This window comes from Cavia porcellus, unplaced genomic scaffold (assembly GCF_034190915.1).
Source record: "Cavia porcellus strain 051 isolate PalLab524CR breed Dunkin Hartley unplaced genomic scaffold, mCavPor4.1 scaffold_5, whole genome shotgun sequence".
Taxonomy (NCBI): Eukaryota; Metazoa; Chordata; class Mammalia; order Rodentia; family Caviidae; genus Cavia; species Cavia porcellus.
The window spans coordinates 8,794,537-8,802,584 of record NW_026947488.1 but is presented as its reverse complement, the minus strand read 5'-3'; positions in this window follow the sequence as shown (position 1 = coordinate 8,802,584).

The following is an 8,048-nucleotide window of genomic DNA, read 5'->3' as shown; positions in this document are numbered from 1 at the left end:
CAGTAATATCACTGGAGATGATTCACAATTCTAAAACTGAAAATATATTTCTAAGCTTAAAAACCTGTACATTTAACGGAATTCATATTTTTCTTTTCAATTTAAGTGATTTGGTAAGATTTGAGTATACTGATGTTAAAGTAGTATTTTCAAATTCTTTGTATATTTTTCCAATAAAATTCATAGTGGAATCCTTCACTAGACTGCGGAATTTGGAAATTTAGAATTATTTTGTTTTACCTTGAACAGTATTCAGGTACCCACTCACTTACTATGTAACAAGTTATACAGAATCAGTGTTCTGTTTACAAAATGCTTCCTGAATACATGAGGGGAAATGTATGGAGAAAATCAGGGATGGGTGGTGCATGGAAACAAATGATGTTAATAACACACTGCACAACTTGTGTGCTTTTTTGCCCTTTGTTTTTACTGTAAGTATACCGTTAGACTAAGACAGGTCTTTATTTCTAGTCAAACTTGCATAGAAAAATAGACCTCAGAGCCATCACTTACTTTGTACAAATTGGTAATGAGATTTTTTTCACTAATTTTGTGTAAATGCAGAGGGTTCATATCCAAGTACAATATATCGAGTCTGTCTGCCTTTATCTATCGTGCAGCTGGAAAAAACAACAGTTAAGTTTGTTAATGAGCAAAGCCAAGCAGTCAGAAAGGATCAGAAAAATGTGGCCCTTGCTCTAGATTAGCTGAGTATGATGATCAGTTGGCGCAGGCTCTGACTTGAAAAGCAGATCGTTAAGGCGCTTGTTTGTAATTCTCAGGAACAAAACATGAACGTCAAAATTTATTTTTGGTGAAGTTTTTACCAGAGTTAGTGCGGTGATAGCCCAAACTGATCTGAGACAGACGGTAATTCTCATTCACATATTTGACTAGAGAAATAGATAATAGATGACTCCCTCAACTAAATATCTTGTTTCATTCATGAAAACATCACATTGAGCCCCATACACGTAAACAATTATGATGCATTGGTTAAGAACCACGTTCATCAATAAATATGTAAATAGAAGAATTCGCCATTCAAAATAAAATCTTGTCCTTTGGGTTTTAGAAAAAGAATTCTATGTGTTTGAAAGACCCTCAGATTTTAAGGAGGAGGTAGTCTATGCTGCTTGTTAAGAGCTGGACTCTTTAGAAAAATTTAGCTCTACCATATACTGGCTGGTACATCTTCAGAAAACTAGCATTCCTCTTTATAGTTCAATTTTTTTCTCTATAAAATAAGGCCAACGAGAGCACTTAGCTCTTATTCACACGGGGTTATTGTGTGAATATCTACAGGGTACTTAATGTGACATACTAGCCCTCCACAGGGATGGAGCAGGTACAGACCAGGCCTGCGGTGCTCCGTGAATCCGATGAAGGCAGTAATGGAAAGGGCGGTCAGGACTGAGGCTTGAAATGGAACTTGCTCTTCTTGTGAATGGGTGACAGTGCAGAATCCCCAGTAATTCACATTAAAAGGCAGACATTTAAAGGACACACCTTAGATCAATATCTCTCTGCCTCCCCGAGCAAATATTGAACCTGCAGGTCAGTAAACATCCAGGGATTATCCCAAAATAACAACTCTGGTAATTCAGTCCTTATAAACAGATGCTCAGTGTAACTTGGTACAATAATTTATTAATAACTATTTGAGGAAGCAAGAGCAGGGCTACCCAGGTGAGCAGTTTATCACATCCCCAAATGTGCCTCTTCCTTGTTAAACATGCAACACCAAGCGTTCTTTGTTAAAATAAAATATTTCATTGAACATCTTAGTGTATAAATTATTGATGGGATCATTTTAACAGTTTCCTAGAGGAGTTCTATCCTGCTTTTCATCTGCGAAGCGCAGTGTCCTTTTGCTGGATAGAACCCTTTCCAGAAAGCCAATTTCCCCTCTCCTGGTGGCTTTTTATGAGCCTTACATAACGCTAACCTTACCCTATTTTGTATTTCCCAAGTACTGAGAAAAAAATGGACTAAAATATTGATCCTTCTCTGAGACATTTCATGATAATTCTTCTCACAAAAATTCAGATCTAAATTTTAAAATGTGTTTTTTAAATGTTAACTTTCTACCATTTCAGTGATTAACCCCTTAGAATCCAGTCTTTAGAGCTTTATATGTACTCTTTTAAAAAAAGGATTAAATCACTATTAAAGTAAATAAATAATATTGTCTCTTTGCGATCTATAAGCTGGAGGAGAAATACAGTTCTATTTTTTGGCCAGGTTTTCATTTGAAATCAGTCCTTTTCTATTTCAGGATAAAACTGCAAATTATTTAGAGTAGCAATAACTAAAACCATGGCAGAATTAATTTAAATATCTTGATGGGAGAAAGTGTTTATCTCACTTCTTTACAGAAACTCCTTTTCAAAAGATGACCTACTGAATACTAAAAAGATTCCTGGTATGACATAGTTCAAGTTTTAACAAGAAAACCTCAGTCGACTTCAATTATAACAGATTACCTGTTCTTATTCTACAAGCTTAATACTGTCTCAGATCGTCGTCAGGGCCACCATAGTCCGTTAAGAACAGTGTATGGGCACTTTAACTAAGTTTAAATTCTGGCGGGAAAACCACAAATCAGAGACAGGGATGCATGCCTATAGATAGCAACATCAGATGCTTTGTAATGAGATGTACAGTGGGTACTTTGATCTGTGTACTGTTTATGATGACTTCCCCTGTAGCTGGGTTGTAATTATGCCTTCATCTCTGTGATCCTAAGCAGAGGATGTGACACATATTTTTAATTGGGTTTACCTTTTTCAGGTATTTTCATATATATTTCCCATTGACTTTTGAATTCTGGAAATTTTATGACAAAAATAATCTGTTGTGTTTCAATGTACGCAAATCAAGAAATAAAAGAAAAGAAAAAAGAGATCGAAAGTGTTGCAAATCAAGTATGTAAGCTCAATGTCATAACAAGAAAACACATTTAAAATGGAAAAAAAAAAGAATTTAAATACTTATTTCTCCAAAGAGGACCACGAATGATGGGTAAGCAAATAAAAAAATGTTTAGTATCATAGGTCTCAAGAAAAACACCAATCAGAACCACGCTGAGATACTATTTTATATTCACAAGGATTGTTATTATCAGCCAACAAACTGAAAGGTTTGGTAAGGATTTCAGTGTTATTTTCTAAAATTCAATGCTACTCTTAGCAAGCAGCAAGCTAACAGCAGCAATGTTGTCCAAGTTACAGATGCTTTCCGTTCATCCCATTGATGGCCCTCTTAGGTCCAAGATTCAATTTACAGTTCTGGTTTTTGTGGTGCCGCTTTAATCTTTGCGGTTATCTGGGGCGTCTCGTTAATCTCCTTTAACCTGGAAGAGTTCTTCGTCTTCCTCGCCCTCGGTGGGTGACTTTGCTGACCTTGAAGAAGGCAGGCTGCAGGATGTCCCTCTCTGGGAGTTTGATGGTGTTTCCTAGACAGCTGCAGGTGCTACAGCTGTGGCAGGAGCCTCACAGACGCTGCACCCCTCAGTGTGTGCTCCCGGAGGCTGCAGCAGGTGCTTAATCAGCTCTCTGCAGTTACTACGTTGCAATTCAGATTTTCTCTCTTAGTACATATTTTATGGGCCGAAACTTTGAGGCCACGTAAATATCCAGAAAGTTGCATTTGAAAGAGAAACAGCAACTGGTGAGTTCTGAAAATTTTGTTATCTGGGCACTTCAGAAAGAGGGACCCTGCCTGTGGGATGTCCCAGCGGTTTGGTAACTGGAGGTTTGGAGAACCAGAAAGTCCAGTCCGGTTCCCACAGGGACCTGGGCAGAGCAAGGATGCCCAGCTTGGTCCTCAGGTGCAATACCATACAGGGCCGCTAGGCTGCGCTGAGGATTGAGAAACATTTTAAAATTTAATTCCAGTGTAGCTGCAAACCCGGAAAGCTTTTTAAACAGAGGAGTGCTAGGATCAGATGTGCAGAGAGATCATGCTGGCTGCGTCACGAATAGATTAGAGGTGTGGAAAAGAGTCTTATAGTTTACCTCTGTCCTTTTCATGTGTCTGCAGTTTATGTTTAGTATACACCGTGATGTAGTTATCCAGTTCTTTTACCTTATAGATGATTATTTTTCTCGGCATACCTTCATTTGCAAAATAGCGTATTTTGTTTTGGCTTACACTGCAAAGGGGCGTGTATTCAGTTCTTAAAAAATATATGTTAGGTACTTCCAGGGACCACTTTGGGAACTAGAGATTAGAAGTGAATGAAATACATAAAGCTCCCTGCCCACGAGGAGCTATATGCTCTAAAATACATATTTTTTGAAAAATCAGATAATATAGAAACCTTAAATATTTTGAAGATTTAATCTGCATTTATGTACATATTTTATAGGTTAAAAGACCTTATAATCTCACAATGCAGAAAGACTATAAAAACCTGCTAATTACAATCCCCAATACAATTTAAAATTTTTCCCTGAAATTGTTTAATAAATTTTCTTTTTAACCTCCTTTTCTACTTGACACACTTTAAGTGTCTTGCCAGATTCCTAACTGTTCGTGTTTAGTATATTTTGATTTCTGTATAGTATTTTATCAGACTTAAATAACACCAGAAATTATGTAACCATTCCCAGAGTGTAGTCTGTAATAGAGCGATTAAACTCTGAATAAAGTCAATGGTTTCACATAACAAAGGAGCTGAGTTTGCTTTTCCTGGGTGGTCCTAAGAGTAGGGTTATGGGATTGTTTCTTGACAGTCAATTCACCAAAAGTGAGGGTCTATTAACTCATTTTAGGAGCACACCTAATATCACCTAATGGTCACCTAATGAGAGGTGACCGCGGGGGCCCTGCAGTGTGGCTCACTAATAGATTTTAATAGACACAGCATTTCCTTGTCCACTGCCTTCCCAGACAACCTTTCCATTTTTATTTGTAGCAGGGTTGTCAGGACCATCAGGGGCTCCATCCTTCCACTGTCAAAGCTCATGGAGAAGGGTGAGGCTGGTTAGTTACTACAGCATTTCTTACGCAGTATGCACGTTCACTGTGACTGGTCCAGGTTAGAAATGGTGCCCATCCGTGATTGTTTTCAGGGTAGGTCGATTGGCTCAGTTTTGGCATGGAAAACGGAGCTCCTCGCTCATATGTAGTGAGAATGAACAATACAGTGATTTATTTAAAAAGCTATGCACGGCTGGATAAAGAGGATATTAATACCACAAAGAGAAGCAGCAAATGTTCACTGCAACTTCTGAATTTAATTTCTGTGGGAGAATAAGCCAGCTCTCTTATAGACCATGTCCCCATGCACGATCAGTGCATTTCTTACCTGAGTGTCCTCCCTTTACTGAACATCTAGGTTTACAAAATTAATAAACCACCGTGCTGGTTTGAGGACAGATCGGGGAGATAATTTAACAAAGTCCTCCACTGTTCCACCTGTGGATTGTTTTTCTCCTCCTCCTGCAGCAGAAAATTCTTTATGAAACCTAGGCTGTGATTATGTGTCCAGGGTCAGACAGGTGGTGCCACATTAATTAAGATCTCTCCTGGATTATGGAGGACAGACACAATGCACCTTGGCAGAGCAGGTGAATCAATTTTCCACCTCAGTGGGCCACGGCGGAAGGGAATATTTCTGGCGGAAATGAAACTCATGACCAATGTGTCTTCACCCAGACTGAGCCCTCTTTCTGCTCCCCTTTATAACCTTAGTGCTTTAGTCTCTTTGGCTTCAGTGATTTGCATTGTTTGTAAACTTAAAGGTCACTCAGGAGTAATCTGCTTATTCAGACGGAAATTAATAGAGGCGGGTGAAATGTCTACCATTTATTTTTCTTCCTTGCGGTCTTGATGGTCCTGGATTAGAGCAAGGGCAATAGATACAGAATGTCCAATGACTTCAGTAGTGCATGTCTCATCACTTCTGGTTTGAAGAGCAAATCAGATGCCATGAGCAGTAATTAGAATTGAGAAGAAACCGGAGTCTCTCCTTTGCAAAAGAAAAGGAAGGTTAAAAAAACGCAGCAGGAGCATAAGCAAAACACAGTCTCAAAAGACAGCTGGAGACATGCCCTGCTGGGCCACACTTGCGGCATTGGGGCACCTGGTATTAACAGATAAGACCTTCCAGATAGAAAAAAAATGTTCAGAGAAATGAAGCCTCTACCATGGAGCAGGAGTTGACAGTGGGCATGAGGAGAGGGATAGGACAGGATGGGGACAGGAGGAGATGGGAGCAATAATAGTGGGGTGGATCAGCCACTCCTCTGTGGAATATTGGGCCTGTCATTTGCACTCTCTAGGGTCTATCAAATGGGTCTCCCAAGCTACCCTTTGCAGTAGAGGTGTAATGTGTCAGTAAAGTCTTTAGCTCAGTGTCCACCACATAGACAATGTTTGTGACAGCTTCTGTCATTGCTCCTCACTTACTAAGTTATGTGCCAAATGCATGCTAAAGGCTTCAGCGCCACTGTCTTGTGGAAACACTACCCTCTCATTGGCTTATTTATTTCCCTGTTCTTTCACATGAGTGACCTGAGGCTAGGAGAAATTCTTCTCAAATCACATACTTTGTGAGTTACAGAACAGGCAGAGTTAAACTCAAGTTCGCTGGCTACAAGTTTTCTGAAGCCTTCATGTAAACAAAAGTGTGGAATTCCTGGCTGCCACATCCTACTTCCTGATCGCTGCTGACTTCTGTATTTGAACACTGGTTTTCCACCATGAGCTGTCAGAGACAGTGAGAGATATAGAATAAGAACTTTGTTAGGCTGTCAAAATAAATAGCTGGTGACAAAACCAAGGAACTTCTGGCATTTGAAAAAAAATGTGTTTTCTAGGAAACCTAATTAAGAGTTTAACAAAGCTACAGAGTATTAGCTGGTCATACCCGTGTGTTTAATGCTTTATGTAGGGAACCAACAATAAAGCCATCTTAATGAAGCCAAATAGGATACGCTAAGAGTTAACTCAGCCTTTGCCAAATCTTCCTCTCCACCTCTGTAGCTCAGAAAGATGCTATGTTGCTGGCCACAGTTTACAGTGAGGCAGGCCAGGCAGCCTGGAGCCCAGAATTTAAGGAGCCACCACCTCCCAGTGTTATCCAGGTAATGAGCCTGAGTTTGTTTCTTCTGGTGTACAGCAAATTTCAAGAAAGTCAATGGTCTGAATGAGCATGTGTGATGAGATGATGTGTGTCAGTAAGTCTCACATCTTACTCAGGTTCTGTGCAAAGTCTTATCTCGAAGTTCTGTGGAAGGCTCTATTGGCAGTTCGAGCTGACAGGAGTCCCTCTCTTGTACTTGCAGGACCCAGGGCTTCTGTTTCTTGCTGGGTGTTAGCTTGAGGTCTCCTGCACAGTGTCCTGCAATGTGCGGTTCTGCCTTGGGGCTTCTTCCTTTCTCAAAGCCGCAGGACCCAGTGGTGTGCATGCTTCTGTCTTTGTAATATGCCCAGTGACTGCGTGTTTCCCTGGGTTGCCATGGTCTTTGCTTTTTGTAGGAAAAATGATTTTAGGGAATAATGACTTTAGAGAATCCGTGTGGAAAAGTCAAAAGAGAGGAGAAGAGGGCAAAGGCTGTGCATAAATGAGGGTGTACTCAAATCCTCAAATATATGGAGCAAAATGATGCAAGGTCTTGTAAGAAGTGTCTCCTGCAAGTCACACTGGGCCCGATTTATAATGATTTAAAGACTAGGAAGTTTTATATTTCACATGAGAAATCCCAGGTTGGAGTGTCTCCAAGTCTGGCTAACTTGGACGGAATGATGATTCGCTCTGATTTTCTGCTGTCACTGTTGGTGGCCATTTTGCTTCCCTGAAGGTCACATGGTGGCTGCAGCAGCTCCTGAAAACACATCATTGTTTAGGAGTGGGCAAATCTTGGCTTCTTTTGTGCAGCTCTTATTTTTTAAGCACTGAGAAACACTTTGAAAGTACTGGCAACGGATGTTCCCTCATTCATCTCATTTAATAGGATTAAGTCAAGGATCACTTGTCCAGTCAATCAAGAGAGAGGGAAGAAATTGCTATAATTATCTCAGGCGAATCAATACTT